Source organism: Triticum dicoccoides, chromosome 4B (genome assembly GCF_002162155.2).
Source record: "Triticum dicoccoides isolate Atlit2015 ecotype Zavitan chromosome 4B, WEW_v2.0, whole genome shotgun sequence".
Lineage (NCBI taxonomy): Eukaryota > Viridiplantae > Streptophyta > Magnoliopsida > Poales > Poaceae > Triticum > Triticum dicoccoides.
The window spans coordinates 69,148,967-69,173,906 of record NC_041387.1 but is presented as its reverse complement, the minus strand read 5'-3'; positions in this window follow the sequence as shown (position 1 = coordinate 69,173,906).

The window sequence follows — 24,940 nt, the reverse complement described above, 5'->3', positions numbered from 1 at the left end:
CGTTTGGTGATAGATACCATCATCTCTTATTGTGTATTTGAAAGCCATACGCCGAACAACCCTGTCCACCCTTCTACTAGGATCACACAAATAATCAATAATAGGTTTCCTCCAGTCTTGATTTTCTCCTTGTCTTGGCGTCCAATAAACGCCTGCTCAAATATGTAATAGCATGCTCTTTCCCTTCGGTTTCTTGATTCAAAATAGCACCAATAACACCTTCCTCTTCTTCAATGTAAAGCTTAAAGGGTTCCTTATGCTTGGGAGCTTTCGTCACAGGAGGAGTGCACAAATAGTTCTTGATCATATCAAACACTTCTTGCTGTTTTGCCCCCAAGTGAAATCAATATCGTTCTTTAACCAAAGGATAGGAGTAAATGCATCAACTTTCTCTGACATATTAGCTATGAACCTTCTCAAATAATTGACCTTGCCAAGGAATTTTTGCATATCTCTCTTGCATGTTGGAGCCTCTACCTTTTGTATAGCTTCTATCTTTTTGGGATCAATTTCCACGCCATCTTCATGAATAATGAAACCCAGAAACTTCCAAGGCAATACACCAAAGTCACACTTCAAAGGATTCATTTTTAGCACATATTTTTTCATTCGTTCAAAAGCCAAACGCAAATAGGCTAAATGAGATTCAAAAGCATCCGATTTGACAACAATATCATCAATATAGACTTCAAATATGACACCAAGTAAATCATGAAAATTATATTCATAGCCCTTTGATATGTGGCACCGACATTCTTTAATCCAAAGGTCATCACCATCCACTAAAATAAATTAAGGAAACCGGGGCATCGAAAAGCCGTTTTGGACATGTCCTCTTCGGCCATAAAAATCTGATTATACCCTGCATTACCATCAAGAAAGCTAATGACCTTATGTACAGAAGCATCATTAATAAGCATATCGGCTATTAGCATGGGATACTCATCTTTAGGTGTAGCTCTATTCAAATCTTTGAAATCAATGCACACCCTCAACTTGCCAGAACCTTTCTTCTCTACTGGCACAATGTTAGAAATCCACTCAGCATACCTGCAAGGTCTAATAAAATTAGCTTTAAGCAAACGACCAATCTCTTCTTTGATCCGGTCATACGTTTTAAGATTAAACTTTCTGGCCGATTGCTTGTATGGTCTAAAACCGGCCTTTATAGGTAACTGATGCTCCACTAACTCTCGTCTTAAACCTGGCATCTCATGATATTCCCATGCAAAGGAACAAACATATCCTTTCAACAGCTCGATCAACTTAGCTTTATGATCGGCTCTTAAATTTGCGTTTACAAATGTCGGCCTAGGAATTGAACCATCCCCTATATCTATCTCTTCTAATGGATCAGCCGATGTAAAACCTTGTCCTAATTTATCCATATCATCTAACTCTTCTATGGACTCATACATATCATTCTCATTGGACCAATATTCTACAAGACGCTTTTGTAACCACTCTGAGATAGGATCCATTTAAATACATCATACCTTGGAGCCGATTATCGCCAACCGGATTTAAAGAAACGGGCACGAAACCATTTTTGTGGCGGTAAGAAAATCAAATTCTGATAAGTCGCGCCCCGTCAAGCAAGTAGCATTAGGATGCTGCCAATCCACCGATGCATCGGCCAAAGCAACACAAGCCGAATTATCTGCATGAATGACCTCCACTTCATCATCAACCCATTGAATAAAAAACTGGTGCATATTGGAAGGCACGCACTGGTTTGCATGAACCAAATCACGACCTAGTATGACGTTGTAGTTACCTTGCACCTCAGCAACAAAGAACGCAGTAGCCAAAGTTTTGCTTTCGACTGTAAAATCCACATACATCACACCTTTGGCTTCAGTTTTCTCGTTGCATTCAAATCCATTAAGCACCATATTGGTCTTGATCAATTGTTCATCAGGGAAACCCATTTTTTGAAGACCGAATATGGCATAAGATTCACCACAACACCACCATCGACAATCATTCTAGAAATTGGCAATACATTAATATGACCTTTAAGGAACAATGGCTTCAAGTGTGTCACCAGTTCTTTTGGCTTCTCGAATATAGCATTTTTAGGACCAAAATCTAGCTGAGCTACTTCCCCTTATTCATCTATAGAACGAAACTCAGCGGGTAAGTAATACACCATATTGATATCCATACCTTCGCAGGCCGGTGTAGGCTCAGAATCCAACATATCATCTTCCTCTTTGGGCGTGTCCATCGATTCTGAAATTTGTCCAAGCGAAGTGGAATCAATAGGTGATGGGGACGATGTAATAGCGGTGGCATCGTCCTTCTTTGGTGGTGTAGGTGCTGTCGTGAAGGATGTAGAAGCCACTGCACCTTGTATTTGTTTAGGCACCCATACTTGTTTTATAGGTACCATAGGCCGAATGTCGTTGAACAATCTATCTCTTTGCTTCTCGGCCTCCTGTTCTGCCATCTCTTGACTCCTCATACGCTGCAATCTCCTTTTTTGTGCCTTGGTCAGACCAGAGGGACACCACTTAGGCTGAGTATATTTTGGATCCCTCGACTTGGCCTTGCTTGTGCTAGCTTCATGACCATTAGCCATGGGACCTTGCTGGACGACAGCTACACCTTTGTTGGAAGCAGCCAGATTTTCAACAATAATCGACTCTTTGATTCCTAATTCTTTAGTGCCTATCATAATAGTTTCAACACCAGTATTCTTCTCCTTTTTCTTGCTAGGCTCTGAAATCTCAGCAGTTGGTGATTTAGCATGCCACACTTTCTTGCCAACCCTACTTTGATTATCTTGCATTGGCCGATTGACACCATTGTTCAAACGGCCTCGTGTGGGATAAGAATGTCTCTCATGAACGGGCCTCCTTGGTTCTTGCCAACCCGGATGAAAAGCATAAGGGGCCATTAGGGGCTGCCCCCATCCTCCATTGAAGCCTCCCATGTAGTATGGCGCATAGGGGGTGGCACCATCCATGGTCCCGGTGCCCATGAACCGTATGGCCTTGCGACATGCTAAAATTCTTCCCGAGGAGGTGACCTTGAGCGCTTTAAATTTGATGACCGGTTAAAGCTAGAACCGGCCGCTTGATTGGCATACTTGGACAACAACATATCAAAAGTTGGCTTGATTTTCTTGTGCTGCACTTTAGCTTCATTCGTCTTCCACTTGCCAACCTCTGGACTCTTGGGCTTAACAAATTTGACATGAGTGTTCTCTTACACTTGTGGTTTCCCCCGAGTGTAGGATTCTTGATGGTGATCTTGATTATCTCCTTGCCTTGGGGTGCTTGTCAAGCACAACTTGTCTCCCCAAGACCTTGCCACTCTCCTTATTTTCCCTGGGCTCACCAATGAAAATATTATTCTTATTTGCTGATTCGGCTATGCTGGGCCGAATTAACATCTTCTTCCCTTCCAAATCCATGGTGTTCCACTAGTAGAAAATAGAGCTATATTACCGGTTCATAATGGCCTTCAGTGCCGGTTGGGCAACCGACACTAACGGGTGGGGACTAAAGGTCCCCCCCTTTAGTCTCGGGTCAGCATGATCCGACACTGAATGGCCACCACGTGGCAAGAGCTAGGGCCGGGGGCTGGGTGACCTTTAGTACCGGTTTGACATACCAACCGGTACTAAAGGTTTAGGGGGGGTTTATGATTTCTTTTTTCCTTTAATTTTGTTTTTTCCATTTAATTCTTTTTCATTTGCTGGTATTTTACGATACTACATATTGTACATGTTATGCATATATATAAATAGAATTTCTCGTAGAACCGATTATATATATATATATATAGTTTGGTATATACAATTTCTCCTTCATGGAGGCATTACTGCGGTACCGGTGGTAGCTCGTAATAGAATTCTCCTTTGGGATCTATGACCTAGTCGAGCAAAAATCCCGCTATTTCTTCTTGAAGTGCTCATATGCTATCGGATGGTAGGAGCTTGTCCCGCACATCCCGAAACTTTAAAGAAGGAGATCAAATATGCATGTATTAGTTGTGTGTATATATATTAGATATCGATAATGATGTAAAAATTGTGAATAGTGCTCTAGCAAATGTACCCATTGTTGTCTATCAGATCTGCTCCTTTCAGACACCATCATGCGAATGTTCTCGCAAAGTATGCACATAGATCATTCCCCGGCAACTGCTTCATGCACTTTACGAGAATAGAATTCAATCAGATAACAATTAATCAAGCATGATAACTAATGGTATATTGAAACTAGAATTAAAGAGATGGTAGCTAGCTAGTACTACTTAATTAATTATACCTTGGGTCGAAACCAATTCAGCTTTTCTTTCCATTCGCCTGGAACCACTTTCCTGAACTTTTGCCAAGCCCTCCCTGCCGGCAAAGAAAATGAATAAAGGAGTTATTAATTAGTTGATATTAGGAAGTGTCGAACTAAAGAGGCCGACATATAGTTTGATGATGGTTGAAATTATCTGTTGATTATCCCCTTCACGATTTCGTACTCCTCGGGTGGTTTAAGTAGCGAGTACAAAACTTCAACTTCAGCATCTTCAACTCGAATGATTAACAAGATCCAGTGGTAAATGCATGCGCACACGTTTGCATGTATAAAAATTAAGAGGGCATGTGCATAACACTCATCAACTACCCTAAACCATATACACTTATTAATTAACATCTAGCTAAGCAAAAACAGAATTTGTAGTACAAGACAGTGTGACTCACCCGAAGTGGTAAGGAAGTAGTATATCTCGATTGGCATTTAGGCGCTTCAAGAACTCTAGTAAGCTAGCCTATGTATCTTCTCGATAGAATTTCTCAGACCATGTCACTTGATTAACGGTATTTGGGTCAATGAACCCAATGCCATAGCGTCCTTCTTTTTTCATTTCATAGGTCTTCATTCTGCATAATACCACAGAAAATAATATAGTGAGGATAATTACAGGTAATGATCAACGAGCACTACATCTAGCTTGAGACTTAAAATACAGAAATAAATCACTTACAGACAATAGCAACTGATGAGAGATTTGTCGAGTGCATCTTGATTGAGTAACTGAAATAGTTCTGTAAACTCAACATATAGAGCATTCTCATGGTGGTAATGATCTTCCTTGACTTTCAACATGAGGGACTCTCGATTGGTAGTCTTGGTAATTTTTCATGTACTATTCATGCAATTGATACATTATCCTTGAGAGATTCTTGATCTCCTCGGGCTTAACCAAAGGTTCGCCGTGGACATATTTCTATTTTACTTTCGCCTCTGTAATCAATGTTGTGGGATCGAGCCCTAGGAGTTGTTCCACAGTGACACGGGCCTCTTCAGCCATCCTTCTAAGAGCGTCGGTTATCGCCGGCATATTAGCACCGGTACTCACATGTGTTGATGGTATAATGAGCGGGGGGATCGATTGCACCGCCTGTTCTCCCAGCTGGGGAATAATTTTCCCACTTTTTTTGGTAGCTGCTGCTTGGCTGGAGCTCGAGCTCGACTCCTTGTTTCGGCGCTCATGTGCCTTCCTGATTTGGCGCTCATAGTCCGAGTCAACAGGCTTGGGAGCTGGTGGTTGAGCCATACGAATAAAGTGCTCAATGATATGCTCATGCACTTTCTCCTTTGGCAGCGGTGGCGGTTTCGATCCAAAATGGGCATCCAATTGTTTCCTGACTTCAGCTGCGTTTTCCTCTTCGCTCATGTCGTAAGGCCTCTGCGGAAGAGGCGCGAGGCTTGGACCATATTGGAATCTCTTGCCTCCTTTACTTGTACCGCCAGCCGCCATAGTTGCGCCGGCTCTCTTCCACTGTTGCTGAGGTGTCAGAAGGCTTGTGCGGTGCCTGACTTGGAGGAGGATGCCTGGGCTGACGCGGTGCCGGATGACTTGGAAGATGAGGAGTGGGCTCACGTAGTGCCGGACATGGAGGAGGAGGAGTGGCCTCATGCGTTGGCGGACTTGGAGAAGAAGGAGTCTGCAGAGACGGTGCCTGACTTGGAGGATCTGGAGTTGACTGCTGACGAGGTGGCAGACTTGGAGGAGGAGCCAACTGACGTAGGGTCGATGGCCTTGGAGAGACGATGCAATCCTTTCTCCATAGAATGATATGATGTAATGCCTCTCCCAGTGTGCGCTCGTCCTCACCTCCAAGAATGTCAAGCTGTAGCCCCCTATATTCTGCCACCACTTCATCCACCCCGACACGAGCATAGCCAGCTGGAATCGGATTGCAATGGAAGGTTGCTTCAGGGGGGTTGTTTAAGCAACGCCGTCCGCCACCTTGATGGATATGTTCTTCACTAATGTATGTAGCTCACAGTTAGTGTTCTCAGTAATGTCATCCACAGGGTATGTATCCAGCAGTGCCTCATGGCCCGGTGCGGAACCCACGCTGCTTCTCGGCATGGATGGGATGGTGCTATCCAATGCTGGATCCTCTACCTCCTGCCGCCGAGACCCCCTTCCCTGGCTGGTGATTTCGTCAATCTACTGCTGATGCCGCTGCAATAGGAGTGCCAACTCCGCGTGCGAAAGTTCTAGGCCTTTAAGCCATTCTGCTTCCCGCTTCCTCTGCTCCTCCAGCTTCCTCTTCTTCTCCTCCTCCATCTTCCTTCTGGCACGACTTCTGTAGTCGGCGTTCCAGTATGAAACCCCCTCATACCACGGAACAACGCCTATGCCTCGTGTTATTCCCGGGTGTTCAGGATTTCCCAGGGCGCGTGTAAGCTCGTCGTTCTCTCTGTTGGGCGTGAACACCCCCATTCGAACCTCTTCTATTGCAACAAGTATTTTGTCCTCGACTCCTTTAAGACTTGCCTATTTCAAAACCTGGCCTGTCTTTGGGTCCAACACCCCCATGTGCATAGAACCAAGTACTGGACCTGGGGGGCCAGCTCAATGTAATTGGAACAACTCCCGCAACCTGCATCTCTTCCTCAACCTTATCCCACTTAGGCCGGGCAACCGCGTAGCCACCTGGCCCCAGCCTATGGAACCGCTCCTTTTTGGCGGCATTGGTCGTGTTTATTCTCGACCGTTCCCTAGCTAGTTCCGATTCCTTGAATTTCACGAAATCTGGCTAGTGATCTCTTTGCTTCTCTAGATTTCCCATGAATTCTGGAGTCTTCTTTCCTCCTTTGACGTACGCGGCCCATACAGTTGTCTTGTGGTTGTTGACTGCAACCACCATCTTCCTAAGAGCAGCTTTCTTGACTTTCTCCACATCTTCAGCTGTGAAATGATCTGGTAGCATGAAATGTGAAATGAGATCTTCCCAAATCAGTTTCTTGGCTCTATCGTCAACAAAAGTAAGATTTGGACGTGGCTTTGCTGCCTTTTTCCATTCTTGAATGGAGATCGGGAGTTGGTCCTTCACAAGAACTCCGCACTGACGAACGAACTTGTCTGCATTCTTCTTAGGCTCGCTTGGTTCGCCATTATCTTTGATGGCATCCATGTTGTACTTTATGCCTTCCTTCAACTTTTTGGCCGGGCCTCGCCCTCTCCCTGCAGACGATTTGCTCGATCCAGAGGCCTGAAATAAGAAAGATCTCGATTCATTAATATATATATATATACACACACACAAAATCATTTAAAAACACGTGATGATCACTAGATGCCTGCTTCTAGAAAGATGTACCTCACCGGTATTTGCTATTTCAAGATCATCATCATAGTTCTGCACTTCATCAATTCGGTCCTCTCGATCGAATATCATATCACCCTCCCCGGTATTGTGCAGATATTGGGAGTCGTCATCTTCTTCATTCAGATCGTCATCTGGCCAGCTCATGGAGCGTATGAGGTCGAACATAGCCTCTTCCCCTTCTCTGCCGGTATTGTCTGCCATAGCTTTTATTTAACTAATCTAGAAGAAATATAAAAAAATTTAATAGGCATCTCAAATAATAGTAGATAATTGATATGCATCTCGAATAATAGTAGATAATATATATGCATCTCGAAAGAAAAACCTGAATCATAGTAGATAATTAATATGCATCATCGAATATAATCTCGAATACATCATCGTCTCGAATATTATCGAATAATATATATAATCTCGAGTACACATTGTCTCGAATATTATCGAAGACATCACTAGTGCTAGCTAATATAGATTGAATACTATCAAATTATCTAGTTCACTCACGGTTCCCGAGGCGCAGGCGGTGGACACCCAAAGAGAAGGAACCACCAAAGGATCATAGCTCGGGTGAGATCCCCGAAGAACCTGCCAGGTATTGGAGAACCTGACGTCCATGGCAGCCATCTAGCGACGGACGTGCTTGTTCTCCTCCCTGACACGGCGACGTACCACCTCCGGCGGGGCCAGCTCCCTCCGCCCCGGAAGTGGCCCACGCGAACGCCACCATAGGAGCCCCGGGTCAACGACATCACCCAGGATCGGGTTCCTCACCAGGCGGCATGCCCCTGAACATAGCACCTCCCAATGCTATCCCGGCGGAGCCCAGTCGCGGACATGGGTCCTCTGAAGCAGGACGTCGTCGCGAACGGGTCGACATCGAGGATGCGGGACGGACATCATTGACGTCGAGAACAAATACTATATGCAAATTTAAATATAACATTTTAAATGTTTGGATTGTGATTTTGCTAATTCATCTAACTAAAACTAACATTTCTAAATTTCTAGCATTTCTATATAACTAACATTTCTATAACTAAAAAAACATAAAAATTTCTAACATTTCTATAACTAAAAAACATAAAAATTATTAACATTTGTATAACTAAAAAACATGAAAATTTCTGATGTTTCTATATATATAACTAACATTTCTCTATAAACATTTCTATATATAAAAGCATTTCTATATATAACTAATATGTCTATAACTAAAATTTCCATAAACATTTAACTTTTATAACTAAAATTACTGTGTGTGTGTGCGTGCGTGTGCGCCCGTGAGTGTGTGTAGCCATGGCGGCCGGAGCGCAGAAGCTCACCGCGGTGATGATGAGGCGGTGGGGATGGTGATGGGGTGGCGGCGAGACGACAACGGCGGCGACAACGACAGACCGGGGCATCGACGGGGACGGGGGCGGCGATGACGAGGACGGGGTGGCGGCGAGACAGCGACGACGACGATGGGCCGGGGCGTCGATGGGGACGGGGGCGGCGGCGATGGGGACGGTGATGGAACCCAGCGGGGACGGCGACAACGCGGGACGGGGCGGCGGCGATGTTGAAGTAGAGCAGAGAAGTGGAGATGAGAAACTGAATTTTTTTGAAGGGTTGCTTATATAGGAGGCACCTTTAGTACCGGTTGGAGCCAGCTACTGGTACTAAAGGCCTATTTTGGCCAGGCCAAGCAGCGGGAAGGCCCCCCCTTTAGTACCGGTTGGAGCCACAACCCTTTACTAAAGGTGGTGCGCTGCCACCCGCAGTGCACAATGTTTAGTCCCACCTCACTAGTTGAGAGGAACTCGCACCGGTTTATAAGCCCCGCCGCGGCTACCGTGTCGAGCTCCTCTCTAAGCAGGCCTTCTGGGCCTACCTCTCCTACTCTGCCCTGTTGGGCCTAATGGGCCAGCGGGCCTGCATCCTGGCCCAACTACAAGTTGAGTTTCTAGTCGTATGCAGGCCGTTGTGGCCCAGTAGGCGGGCTTTTTTTTAATTTGTTTTTTTCTTTTCTGCCTGATGTATTTTCTTTTATTTATTTCTGAGTTGTTTTTTGCTGTATTTAGAATTTCTTTGTGAATATTTTTGCTTTAGGTACCAAAGCTTACAAACTTCCTATTAGTGCGAGTACTTTTCAAATTTGAATAGTTTAAATTTGAATTATTTGAAATTTGTGTGAATCACTATAGTTTGGGAATAACTTTACTTTGAAAATAGATTTTTTAGTGATTCGTTTTTCTTATGTTTAATATTAGTGTGTTTTATCATTATATTCAATTTGGTAGTACTTAGGTTATTTAAAAAAATGAAATGCCTTTGTAACAGATGAATTTTCATCCAAAACCCTGATACTTCGAAAGAGATTGTCCATTTTGTACACGAAGTGGATCCAGATTTGGCCGTAACCCTCTCTACTTTTTGCACATGCTATGTGATTGAAATGATGATACCATGCCAAATGTTGACCTTTTCAGAGTTCATTTGTAGTGCTTTTCAATTTCAGGGTCATTTAGCTCAAAAAAAAAATCAGAAAATGCATGAAAAATAGCAAATGATGTCAGAAACGGTTGAAAGTTGATGACGTGGCTTTGAATGAGAATGTTTGTCCGAAGCACAAAAATACACGTTTCAAATGCAAAACACATAAGAACCCTAAGTATTACAAAGATTCCCTTTATGCCGTAACCATGGACAATCTTCATCATTTAACTGGATGCTCGGATCAATATTCACTCTGAATGGAGCAATTTCATCAAACTTTTCATAATCTTCTGACATGTCTGTCTTGTCATCCACTCCCACGATGTTTCTTTTCCCTGAAAGAACTATGTGGCGCTTTGGCTCATCGTATGATGTATTCGCTTCCTTATCTTTTCTTTTTCTCGGCTTGGTAGACATGTCCTTCACATAGAAAACCTGCGCCACATCATTGGCTAGGATGAATGGTTTGTCTGCGTACGCAAGATTGTTGAGATCCACTATTGTCATTCGTACTGCGGGCCTTCCTTTACGTCGCCTCCTATCATATTGGCCCATTTGCACTGAAACAAAGGGACCTTCAAATCAGGTCCATAGCCAAGTTCCCATATCTCCTCTATGTAACCATAATATGTGTCCTTTCCCCTACTGGTTGCTGCATCAAAGAGGACACCACTATTTTGGTTGGTGCTCTTTTTATCTTGGGCGATCGTGTAAAATGTATTCCCATTTATCTCGTACCCTTTGAAAGTCATTATATTCAAAGATGGTAACTGGGACATCAAGTACATGTCATCTTCAATATCGGCGTCATGCATGACATGTGTCTGCAACCAACAGGTGAAATTCCTCGTTTGTTCACGTGTAATCCAGTCTTCAGACTATTCCGGGTATTTGGAGCTTACAATATTCTTGTGTTCCTCCATATACGGAGCCACCAAGGCAGAATTTTGTAGAACTGTGTACTGTGCTTCAGTGAGAGAATGCTCGTCCATACATATTATTTGATCTGGTCCTACCGTGCCATTTCCACCCAGTCTGCCCTTATGCCACGATTCAAGAACACCAATTGGCTTAAGGTTAGGAATAAAGTCAACACAAAACTCAATGACCTCCTCATTTTCATGGCCCTTGGAGATGCTTCCTTATGGCCTAGCACGGTTATGAAGATATTTCTTCAAGACTCTCATGAACTTCTCAAAGGGGAACATATTGTGTAGAAATACAGGACCCAGAACGGCAATCTCTTCACATCGGTAACCTAGGACGTGCGTCATGATATTGAAGAAGGATGGTGAGAACACCAACTCGAAACTGACAAGACATTACACCAAATCATTCTCCAACCTTGATATGATTTCTGGATCGATTTCCTTCTGAGAGATTGCATTGAGGAATGCACACAACTTCACAATGGCTAATCGAACGTTTTCCGGTAGAAGCCCCCTCAATGCAACCGGAAGCAGCTGTGTCATAATCACGTGGCAGTCATGAGACTTTAGGTTCTGAAACTTTTTCTCTACCATATTTATTATTCCCTTTATATTCAACGAGAAGCCAGACGGTACCTTCATACTGGGAAGGTATTCAAAGAAGATTTCCTTCTCTTCTTTGGTAAGAGCATAGCTGGCATGACCCTGATGTATGTCGTCCTTTCCGTGCATATGTTGCTGGTCCTCCCATGCCTCCGGTGTATCTTTTGTCTTCCCATACACGCCCAAGAAGACAAGCAGGGCCATCCAAAGATTCTTTGTGACGTGCATCATGTCGATTGCAGAGCTGACCTTTAGGTCTTTCAAATAGGGCATGTCCCAAAATATAGATTTCTTCTTCCACATGGGTACGCGTCCATCAGTATCTTTCGGAACAGATTGTCTGCCTGGACCCTTTCCAAGTAGTACCTTCAAATCCTTGACCATATCATGTACATCATCAGTGGTACGGTGGCGAGGCTTCGTCCGGTGATGTGCCTCACCTTTGAAATGCTTGCCTTTCTTTCTTACGGGATACCTGCTCGGAAGAAATCGACGATGTCCCAGGTACACATTCTTGTTACAATTATCCAAATATATACTGTCGGTATCATCCAAACAGTGCATGCATGCGTGGTATCCCTTGTTTTTCTGTCTTGAAAGGTTACTAAGAGCAAGCCAATCATTGATGGTCACAAACAGCAATGCATGTAGGTCAAATTCTTCTTGTTTGTGCTCATCCCACGCACGTGCACCTTTTTCATTCCATAGTTGTAAGAGTTCTTCAACTAATGGCCATAGGTACACATCAATGTCGTTGCCATGTTGCTTAGGGCCTTGGATGAGCACTGACATCATAATAAACTTCCGCTTCATGCACAACCGAGGAGGCAGGTTATACATACATAGAGTCACATACCATGTGCTATGGTTGCTGCTCTGCTCCCCAAAAGGATTAATGCCATCTGCGCTTAGACCAAACCATACATTCCTTGCGTCACTTGAAAAGTCCTCCCAGTACTTTCTCTCGATTTTTCTCCACTGCGACCCGTCAGCGGGTACTCTCAACTTCTCGTCTTTCTTACGGTCTTCTCTGTGCCATCACATCGACTTGGCATGCTCTTTGTTTTGGAACAAACGTTTCAACCGTGGTATTATAGGATCATACCACATCACCTTCACAGGAATCTTCTTCCTGGGGTGCTCACCCTCGACATCGCCAGGGTCATCGCGGCTGATCTTATAGCGCAATGCACCGCATACTGGGCACGCGTTCAAATCCTTGTACTCACCGCGGTAGAGGATGCAGTCATTAGGGCATGCATGTCTCTTATGCACCTCTAATCCTAGAGGGCAGACAACATCCTTGCTTCGTACGTACTCTCTGGAAATTCATTGTCCTTTAGAAGCATCTTCTTTAACATTATCAACAACTTTCCAAACCCCTTGTCAGATACACCATTCTCTGCCTTCCATTGCAGCAATTTCAGTGTGGTGCCCAACTTTTTCTTGTTAGCTTCGGAATTCAGGTACAACAATTTCTTGTGATCCTCTAACATGCGCTGCAACTTCTTCTTCTCTTTTTCACTTGCGCAGTTTCTCTTTGCATCGGCAATGGTCCGACCTAGATCATCCGCGGTCTCATCTCATGCCTCTTCTCCAGCTTCCTCCCCCATTGTTGTACCATCGTATTCAGGGAACCCATGGCCATGATAGGTGTTGTCGTCCTCTTCTTCATTGTCTTTCATCATAACCCCTCTTTCTCTGTGCTTGGTCCAAACATTATAGTGGGGCATGAAACCGGATTCAAACAAGTGGACGTGAATGGTTCTTGACTTAGAGTAATTCAGATCATTCTTACAGTTAGCACATGGACAAGGCATAAAACCATCCGCCCGCTTGTTTGCCTCAGCCGCAAGCAGAAAAGTATGCACGCCATTAATGAACTGGGGAGAGCATCGGTCATCGTACATCCATTGCTGACTCATCTTCATTAACACAGCGCCGGATAGACCAAATTAATACAAGTTCACACATAAAGTTCGTACATAAAGTTCATACAACACTTATTCTCATAAAACAACATACAAATAACTCTCTAGCTAAAGCATTTAAACGCAACAACAAATGCGATCAAGATCGCAACTAAGGTAACAATTGATCCAACAACATAATGATACCAAGCCTCACTATCGATGGCATATTTTCTAATCTTTCTAATCTTCAAGCGCATTTTCTCCATCTTGATCTTGTGATCATCGATGACATCGGCAACATGCAACTCCAATTCCATCTTCTCCCCCTCAATTCTTTTCAATTTTTCTTTCAAATACTCGGTTTCTTTTTCAACTAAATTTAACCTCTCGACAATAGGGTCGGTTGGAATTTCCGGCTCATATACCTCCTAGATAAAAATATCTATGTAAACTTGACGGGCATAATTTGTCATAAACATGAAATGCAACAGATAGTTATAAAAGAAAATATACCACATCCGAATCATAACCTGGACGAGCGTACACGGGGACGGATATCAAAACCATGGCACTATGTATAACAAACAATGTACGGGTAAGATAATTATACAAGTAACTATATATCTAAATAACACAAACATGATTTTTTTCTTATATTATAAAGATAAGAACAAGAGGCTCACCACAAGGTGGTGCCGGCGACGGGACGATGCGGGCGATCGACGGTGGTTAGGACGGAGACGGGAAGGAACTAAGTAAACCACACCTACATATGCAAACTAAGAGTCATTTTGACCTCAAATTACATATAAATCAAATAAACTACAACATATAATTCCTCCCAAACTAAAAACCCACAAATCACTATACTTGTAGAGCATTGCAAGAGCTAGTGTAGCAATCAGAGATGAAAGGACAGAGTTGCTAACCTTTGGGATCACTTGGATGGATGGGGTGCCTTCAAATGTTGGAAAATTTTGGCAAAAATGGCGGTGGGAGCTCGAGCAAGAGGGGAAGAAAACAGAGAGGAGGAAAAAAATAGAGGGCTTCGACTCGGGATGGAAGAAGCACTATATATAATGATATATGTAGTCCCGGTTGGTTACACGAACCGGGACTAAAGGTGAACTTCTAGTCCCGGTTCGTGCCATGAACCGGTACTATAGGTCATTATGGGGCCGCAGCCTATCACAGGCCTGCCACCACCTCTATAGTACAGTTTCGTGGCATGAACCAGTACTAAAGGTTCACCATGAACCGGTACTAATGAGAGCCGCCCACCTAGCCGTTGGAACCGGCACTAATGGTCACATTAGTGCCGGTTCTATTTCAAACCGGGACTAAAGAGTTGAACATGAGGCCCTTTTTCTACTAGTGTTCATTGGGAAAGGCTGCTTATCAACTTGCATCTCAGAAAATTTCAATCGTCCGTCATTAATGGCCGATTGTATCTGTCGTTGAAAAACATTACAATCATTAGTAGCATGAGAAAAAGAATTATGATACTTGCAATAAGCACGCCGTCTCAGTTCTTCAAACAGTGGTTAAGTATGAGATATTCTAATAATTTTGGCTTGCAGCAAAGCATCAAATATTTTATCACACTTGGCAATTTTAAAAGTAAAGTTCATCTCTTCCTCACGATTCTTATGAATCGGTTTCAGATCATTGCAAGTGAAGGGTTTGGACTTAGATGGCCAAACAAATTCAGTAGCATAAATATCACCCTCATCGTTTGAGTGATCACTATCATATTCAACCATGTTTATCTTAGGACGATCAACTTTATATCTATGCACTTCTTTGAGCTCTTTGCTTCGGCTTTCTTGAGCCAAAGCCCTTTGTAAGACTTGATTGACATTTAAAAACTCATAGCCCTCTATCTTTTCTCTAATGGGAGTTTTCAAACCACTAAGCACAAGATCAACCAAATCTCTCTCGATTATCACCAAATTGTATCTCCGGTTTTTTGTATCTCTAAATCTTTTGACGTAATCGGAGACCGATTCATCATGTTTTTGTCTAATCGATGTAAGATGTGATAACTTAAGCTCATTATCACCGCTATAAAAGTGATCATGAAATTTCTGCTCTAGCTACGACCAAACCCGAATGGAACCATGTGGTAAAGAAGGAAACCATGAAAATGCGGAACCGGGAAATAAACGCACTTTCAATTCATTTAGTGAGCCTACTTCACCTAATTGTGCCAAGTATTGACTAACATGCTCCCATGTGGTTTTTGTGCCCTCTCCATTAAAGTTAACAAAATCTGGATTTTTATATCATGGAGGGCATTGAATGGCATCAAAGTATTCTGGATATGGCTTTTGGTAAATAAGGTTCCTTGGCAACTCAACTCCAAAATTTTCTCGGAGCATCTTAGCCATCTCCTCTGTAAGATTAGCTAGGCCATCATCCATAGCGGACGATGAAGCTTGTGGCAGTGGCACGGGAGGAGTAGGACTAGTAGCTCTAGGTAGGAATTGTGGCATGTATGCCGAACCATAGTTCGGTAGTGGCCAAGTGGTTGTACCTATAGGTAGGATTTGGTTCGGCGTTGCCACCGAACCTGGCGTGCTCATAATAGGATTAATGGGTGTAACCACAATCTGATTTGTTTGGGTGGGATAATAAGTCATCGGTATGGGAGGCGCCGATGAAATAGGTAAAGCCAGATTAGGGTTTTGCACACTAGCAGCTACACCACCATTACCACTAGATGATTGAGATATATTCTTCTGAGCATTAGTATTTTCTATTTAAGTTTGATAAACCAGATTCTTACCATCAGCAATACGACTCTCAATATCAGCCCACTGGTCAGTACTCTGATTTCTTCTAGAATTATGTCGGTATTTCCCCAAAGAGGAAGGGACGATGCAGTATAGCGACGATAGGTATTTCCCTCAGTGATGAGACCAAGGTTATCGAACCAGTAGGAGAACCTCCTCACACCACGTAAACATCACCTGCACACAAATAACAAATACTCGCAACCCGACGTGTTAAAGGGGTTGTCAATCCTATTCGGGTACAGCGCCTCAAGATAGGCAAAACGTGAGGTGAAAGTGGTAGATAGGATCAATAGATCGTGGAACAAATAAATTGCAGCAATGTATTTTTGTATTTTTAGTTTAATAGTTGAAAATAAATGCAAGAGAAAATAGACCACAAAGGCAAATATGATGAAAAGAGACCCAGGAGCCGTAGGTTTCACTAGTGGCTTCTCTCGAGAAAAATAGCAAATGGTGGGAAAACAATTACTATTAGGCAATTGATAGAACTTCAAATAATCATGACGATATCCAGGCAATGATCATTATACAGGCATCACGTCCAACATTAGTAGACCGACTCCTACCTGCATCTACTACTATTACTCCACACATCAACCGCTATCTAGCATGCATCTAGTGTATTAAGTTCATGAGAAAACGGAGTAATGCAGTAAGAACGATGACAAGATGTAGACGGGATCCGTTTATCTATTGCGGAGATATAGATCCCATCTTTTTATCCTTAGTAGCAACGATACATACGTGTCGGTTCCCCTTCTGTCACTGGGATCAAGCACCGTAAGATCGAACCCACTACAAAGCATCTCTTCCCATTGCAAGATAAATAGATCAAGTTGGCCACACAAAACCCAAATATCAAAGAGGAAATACGAGGCTATAAGCAATCATGCATATAAGAGATCAAAGAAGACTCAAATAACTTTCATGGATAAAAACATAGATCTGATCATAAACTCAAAATTTTCATCGGATCCCAACAAACACACCGCAAAAAGACTTACATCATATGGATCTCCAAGAGACCATTGTATTGATAATCAAGAGAGAGAGAGAGAGAGAGAGAGAGAGAGAGAGAGAGAGAGAGAGAGAGAGAGAGAGAGGAAGCCATCTATCTACTAACTATGGACCCGTAGGTCTACAAAGAACTACTCACGCATCATAGGAGAGGCACCAATGGAAGTGGTGAAGCCCTCCATGACAGTGTCTAGATTGGATCTGGTGGTTCTAGACTCTGCGGCGGCTGGAATTGATTTTCGTCGATTCCCCTAGGGTTTCTGGAATATTGTGGTATTTATAGAGCGAAGAGACGGTTTAGGGGGCACCCGAGGTTGACAGCACCCACCTAGGCACGCCTGGGCCTCCTGGCGCGCCCTGGTGGGTGCTGCTCCCCTCGAGCAGCCCCCCAGGTGCTTCCTTGGCCCATTGGCTTTCTTCTGGCCCAAAAAATCCTCCAGGAGTTTCGTTGCGTTTGGAGTCCGATTGATATTGATTTCCTGCGATGTAAAAAAACATGCAGAAAACAATAACTAGCACTAGGCACTCTGTCAATAGGTTAGTACGAAAAAATGATATAAAATGACTATAAAATGATTGTATAACATCCAAGAACGATAATATAACAGCATGGAACAATGAAAAATTATAGATACGTTGGAGACGTATCAGCATCCCCAAGCTTAATTCCTACTCCTCGAGTAGGTAAATGATAAAAACATTTTTTTATGTGGAATGCTGCCTAACATGTTCATCACATTTATTTTCTTTATAGCATGGACATATGGACTTTTATATGATTCAAAGTAATAGTCTAGTTTTGACATGAAGACTTTAATACTCAAGCATACCAACAAGCAACCATGTCTTTCAAAATATCGACACTAAAGCAAGTTATCCCTAGCCCATCATGCTAAATCATTGATCCATTCATGAAACACACTCGAATATTAGCTAAACCCAATGGTCAAATACGATCATAGTGCCCCTTAGTTGGTGCTTTATTAGAGAAGACGGAGACTCAAATTCAAAATAAAAAATTGCATAAGTAAAAGAAAGGCCCTTCGTGGAAGGAAGTAGTGATTTGTAGAGGTGCTAGAGCTCAAAGCTTAAATTGAGAGATAAAATTATTTTTTAGAGACATACTTTTCCTACCAACGAAAATGACTTGTAGCATCCCAACACTTTCCATGCTAGATACATCATATGCAGTTCCCAAACAGAAAATAAAGTTTATTCCTTTTTCCACCATAACTTTCACTTTCCATGGCTAACTGTATCCACGGGTGCCCTCCATACCAACACTTTCCAAGGAATTTATTATTTAACAACATAAAGTAAATTCATTATTCATAATCCCTAGTTCCTTTGCCGTACTCTCGTGCAATGACAAGTGAATAAACACTCATCGTGAGAATAACACATCTATCATGGAAAATATTGGCTACCCTTTACCACCTCGCGAGTAGTAGAGCACACAAAAGAGAAATTTATTTTGAACATTAGAGATGGCACATGCAAATTTGCTTAGAACGACATGGAAATACCGCATATAGGTAGGTATAGTGGACTCATAAGGCAAAACTAGTTTAAAGGGTTTTGGATGCACACGTAGTGATCATACTTAGTGCAAAATGAAGGCTAGAAAAAATATTGAGAAGCGACCAACCAAAAAGCGAAAAATCTCGTACCCAAGCATTAAGCATACGTAGAACCAAATAATGCACCATAAGTAGGATATAAATTTCATTGCATAATTATTGACTTTCGTGCTTGCATAGGGAATCACAAACCTTAACATCAATATTCTTACTAAAGCACAATTACTCATCAACATGACTCACATATCATATCATCATATCTCAAAACCATTACTAAGAATCAAGTTTATTTTGTCCAATGATCTTCATGAAAGTTTTTCTTATATCCTCCTTGGATATCTATCAGTTTGGGACTATTTTCACATGTTACTTTTGATAAGCTCAAACAAATATAAGTGAAGATCATGAGTATAATTTCTTTTCTTTCTCTAAAAATAATGTAAGTGAAGCAAGAGAGAATTTCTTAAAAATTTACTTACTCCCAAAAAATCTAAGTGAAGCATGAGAGCATTTCTTCAAAATTAACAAAGCACACCGTGCTCAAAAAGATATAATTGAAGTACAAGAGGAAATCCATGGCTCTAAAAATTTAAGTGAAGCATAGGAGCAAGCATAGCATAACTTTTAGCTCACTGAAAAGGGTGTGTACAACAAGGATTCAACACTTAAAAAACAAAGCAAAACGAGCAAAGACTCATATCATACAAGACGCTCCAAGAAAAACTCATATCATGTGACGAATAAAAATATAGTTTCAAATAAAATACCGATGGTTGTTAGAAGAAAGCGGGGATGCCACTCGGGGGCATCCCCAAGCTTAGTTGCTTGCTACTTCTTTGAATATTATCTTGGGGTGCCTCGGGCATCCCCAAGCTTAGCCTTTTGCTTATCCTTATTCCTTCATCCATCGTAAGATAACCCAAAACTTGAAAACTTAAATCACACAGAACTCAAACAAAACCTTCGTGAGATCCGTTAGTATAAGAAACCAAACCACTACTATAAGTACTATAACAAACCTATTCTTATTTTGTTTTTGCATTATATCTACTGTATTCCAACTTTTCTATGGCAAAAACTCATTAAAGAAAACCATAGAATCATCAAAACAAGCACACAACGCAAAAAAAACAGAATCTGTCAAAAATAGAACAGTCTGTAGCAGTCTAAATATTTCGAATACTTCTGTAACTCCAAAAATTCTGAAATAAATTGGTGGACGTGAGCAATTTGTCTATTAAGCTTATGCAAAAAGATAGTCAACTCAAAATCACTTTTCTAACAAAAATGACAAATAATCTCGTGAGCGCAAAAGTTTCTGTTTTTCAGCAAGATCAAATAAACATTCACCCAAGTCTTCACAAAGGTCTTTCTTGGCACAAACACTAATTAAAAGACAAAAAACACAATCATAATAGTACCATAATTGTGCTAACACTCAAGAACAGGAAGAAAAAAGCAAAAATAAATTTTATTCATTGGGTTGCCTCCCAACAAGCATTATCGTTTTACGCCCCTAGCTAGGCATAACACGTAGGTCTAAGTGTTGTCATCTTTGGTTCTAGATCCATAAGATGCCCTAAAGATTTATTCATATGGTGTCCTAATTCTTGTTCTAGGGAAGTGTTCCATTCCCTTCCTTAATGGGAATTGAAATTTAATATTGCCCTCTTTCATATCAATCATGACACCGATAGTACGCAAAAATGGTCTACCAAGAATAATTGGACAAGACGGATTGCAATCAATATAAAGAACAATAAAATCTATGGGCACATAATTCCTATTTGCAAGAATAAGAACATCAGTAATTCTTCCCATAAGCTTTTTAATAGTAGAATCTGCTAGGTGCAAATTTAAAGAGCATTCTTCTATATTGGTAAGACCAAGCACATCACATAAAGATTTCGGAATTGTAGAAACACTAGCACCCAAGTCACATAAAGCAAAACACTCATAATTTTTGATTTTGACTTTGATAGTAGGTTCCCAATCATCATGCAATTTTCTAGGAATTGGAGCTTCTAATTCCAACTTTTCTTCAAAAGCTTTCATCATGGCATCAACAATATGTTTAGTAAAAGCTTTATATTGTTCATAAGAATGGGGTGAATTTATCATGGACTGCAACAAATAAATACAATCAACCAAAGAGCAACTATCATAATTAAAGTCTTTGCAATCCAAAATAGTGGGCACATCACTAGTTAAAGTCTTGACCTCTTCAAACACACTTTTATCAATTTTTTCAACAAGATTTTCACCATCTGAATCATAGGGACGCCTTCTAACTAAAGTTGACTCTTCTCCAGTCCCTTTTCCATCAATCTTAATTTTACTAAACAAAGAATCAATAGAAGAAACACCAATCACTTTAATATCTTAATCACTTTTATGATAGTAATCACTAGAAAATGCTCTTTCTAAAAATTCTCTTTTAGCTCTAAGCAAAGCGGTTCTTTTCTTACTTTCATCCATAGAAACATAAAGAGCTTTAATTGATTCTTCAACTTTAGGCACAAAATTTTTCATCTTGAGAGTTTCTACATCATGAGTAATTCTATCAACACTTGTAGAAAAATCATCAATCTTATTCAACTTTTCTTCTCGAAGTGTTGAAAGCCTTTTGCGCATTGATAAATTCTTTAATATTGTTCTCAAGATCAGAGATGTTTCTATTATTATTGTAGGTGGGATTACAATCGGAATTACCATAATTATTAGAGGAATTACTAGGAAAAGTCTTGGGATTAAAATTACCTCCATAAGCATTGTTGTTGAAATTATTTCACGAGACAAAATTCACATCTATGGCATCACTATTTTGCTCAATCAAAGTGGACAAAGGAACATCATTAAAATCAATAGGAGCACTTTTATTAGCAACCAACTTTATAACAGCATCAACTTTTTCACTCAAAGAATTTATTTCTTCTACCGAATTGACTTTTTTACTAGTAGGAGCTCTTTCGGTATGCCATTGCGAGTAATTTGCCATAATATTGTCTAGTAATTTAGTAGCTTCACTCGAAGTAATTTCCATAAAAGTACCCCCCACGGCGGAATCTAAAAGATTATGAGAAACAAAATTCAATCCCGCATAAATTTTTTGTATGATCATCCAAAGATTTGACCCATGATTTGGGCGATTCCTTAGCATCAATTTCATCCTTTACCAAGATTGTGCAACATGCTCATGTTCAAGTTGGTTGAAATTCATGATATGGGTTCTAAGGGAAATAATTTTTGCGGGCGGAAAATACTTAGTGATAAAGGCATCTTTGCACTTGTTCCAAGAATCGATACTATTGTTTCGGAGTAATGGGCCACGGGTAGCCTAACCCGCGTCCCTGAACCATTTGAGACTTTGGGCCGGCTTCACCCCACGAGACTCCAGATTAAAGCACCGCCTTCCGGTGGCTGGCTGGCTCAACGGCCGGCTGCCCGAAGGCGGCCAAACGCCAGCAGACGGCCCCAGGGCAGTCCGACTCCTAGCAGACGGCCTCCAGAGAGGCCAGCTTCTCGCAGACGGCCACCCGGTGCCCTCAAAGTCTGCGCCCCTCATCAAGAGGACAAGACAGGGTGAGGCTACAGTGTATCCCCTTACCCCCGGATCCCGGGCGTGACATGGCTACAGTGCACCGTACAGGCGGAGATCTTCGCACGACGCGGCGCTGTAGCCACTTCCCCCTTGACACCACTCCGGACTGGCGGAGTCCTATTCCCATGACGGCCTGCCGGTGGCGGGCCCTACCAGGCAGAGAGAGCCCGGAAGACGGTGGAGGCCAGACCAGCCTGAGCTACGAGATGCCGGCCTCCAGCAGGCAGCCGGCCCCTTCCCGAGGCCAGTGCGCCATTAACTAGACGGGGCACAGTGTGGCTACAGTGATCTCCCACTAGGCGGCGGCACTTTAGCCACGCTCCCCTGACCAAGCCTGCATCATTAGCACCATGGCTACAGTGATCAGCCACCAACCCGACTCGCTAGCGGCGGAAGCGGCCTGTCGGCTCCGTACCAGACCAGTCGGAGGGCCCACCAGGAGGCGGTCCCCAGCTGCCAGTGGAGAAGCCAGCGACTAGAGACGCTGACAGCCGAGCCCAACACCCGGCCAAGTTACCATTGTACCCCTGGGGGGTAGGCCTATATAAACCCCCTAGGGCACCCATGCAAAGGGTTCCCAACCCATTAGAACTAGACTCACACAAAGAGGAAGAGGAGAGCTAGCCCTGCCTCCTTCAACCTCAAGCATCCAGCTCAAGGAGCACATTGTATTCACTAGTGCCTTAGTGATCATGCGGAGACCCTGCAGAGCAGGAGTAGGGGTATTATCTCCACGGAGAGCCCCCAACCTGGGTAAAGTGCATCGGCGTTCGTGTCTACGCCTTATCCCGCTTCCAGGCACCAGCGAAGTTCTACTCGCTCCCACCATCATAGGCCATCCTTTGGCATATGTCGCACCCAACCCCGACATTTGGCGCCCACCATGGGGCGAGGTGCACCGTCTTCCGGAGATCTTCTCTGGACGGGAACCTTGTTCCTTCTTGGCGTGCACAGCCAGCCCAGCACGCCCGACGGCGTCGGCCTCAACGCGTTGCACGGAGCAAAGATCGCTTGCGCAGCCAGCTGCCTCGCCGATCTTGTTGGCGAGATTAGCCTCTCTAATGAGCCTGCATCTGATGCAGGCACCGACTGCCCCAAGAACCGCCTCGTCAGCCTCCTTGACCACCTCCACGTCGCCAACGAGCCGGCTGCCGACTTGGAGTTTGTTGGCTCCACCGACCCGATGATCGTCGACTCCGACGCGGCATCGCTTGATGTGTTCCCCACCAACATTGTGGTCTATGACGAGCCGCCTCCTCGCGAGAACAGTGGCGGGAGCACCGTCACGGAGGTGCTCGTCGTCAGCAGCGGTGAGCACTCGGAAGGAGGCGTTCGAGACCTGCTTGATGCGGCGCTGCGGGACTTGTCAGCGCCCATCCCAGGAGATGCAGACGCTGAGGTGCTGGAAGCCCGCCGCGTCCAGCTCATCGAAAGCGCCAACCGGCTAGCCAGCATGCGACGCCTGTCGGAAGCCTACCGGCGCGAGATGGACCAAGCTGTCGGCGGAACGCTGGCCCCTAAGGGGCCTAGCCGCTTCGGTTTATCCGGCAGCGTGGCGCGACCATAGCGAGCATGTTCTGGACGGATCGTCCCGTCTACACCACGCTTGCGGAAAACGTACAAGCTACCCAAGCACTGGCAGACGAGCTGGACAAATACGAGGGCGACGAGCGTCGCCACATGACGGAGCGTGTCCAACAGCTCCTTGACGCGGCCGCCGAGCAGCACGAAGCCGGCTGCCGCGCTGAAGCACCCATCTGGTAGAACGACAAGCCGCCCCCTCGCCAAGATCATGGCACGACATCTCGAACACCGACTAGCGGCGTCCGCAGTAAGAAAGGCAACGAGCCGGCTGCCAGCCGCAGTCGAACTCACCTCTCCATCGAGCGCGACGCAGAAGGCCGCCCCCGGGCTGTGGAGCGGCGAGGCGACTCGCCTCCTTCTCGGCCTCGTGGAGAAAGGCACCCCACTCCGCTGCCTGTCACGCACTCGACACTCGGCGACCGCCTCGGCCGTCGGGAAGGGGTTGGGGAGAACGACGCCCGCCATCGGATCGACCGCCTCAATCGTTCCCTGGCGCTAGAAGAAGAAGACGCGTTGGGTCCGCCTTGTTTCGCCCCCCCGAATCCGAGATGAGCCCTTCCCTCGAGGGTTTAACCTCCCAAGAGACATGCCCAAGTATACCTGCTCCGTGAAGCCAGAGGACTGGCTGGTCGACTACTCTACGGCCGTCAGCATAGCGAACGGCAACAAGCATGTTGCTGTGAAGTACGTCCCTCTCATGCTCCAAGGCACAGCTCGGACGTGGCATAACAGCCTGAAGCCCCACAGCATCAGCAGCTGGGTTGATTTCACCGAAGCCTTCGTCTGCAACTTCATCAGCATGTA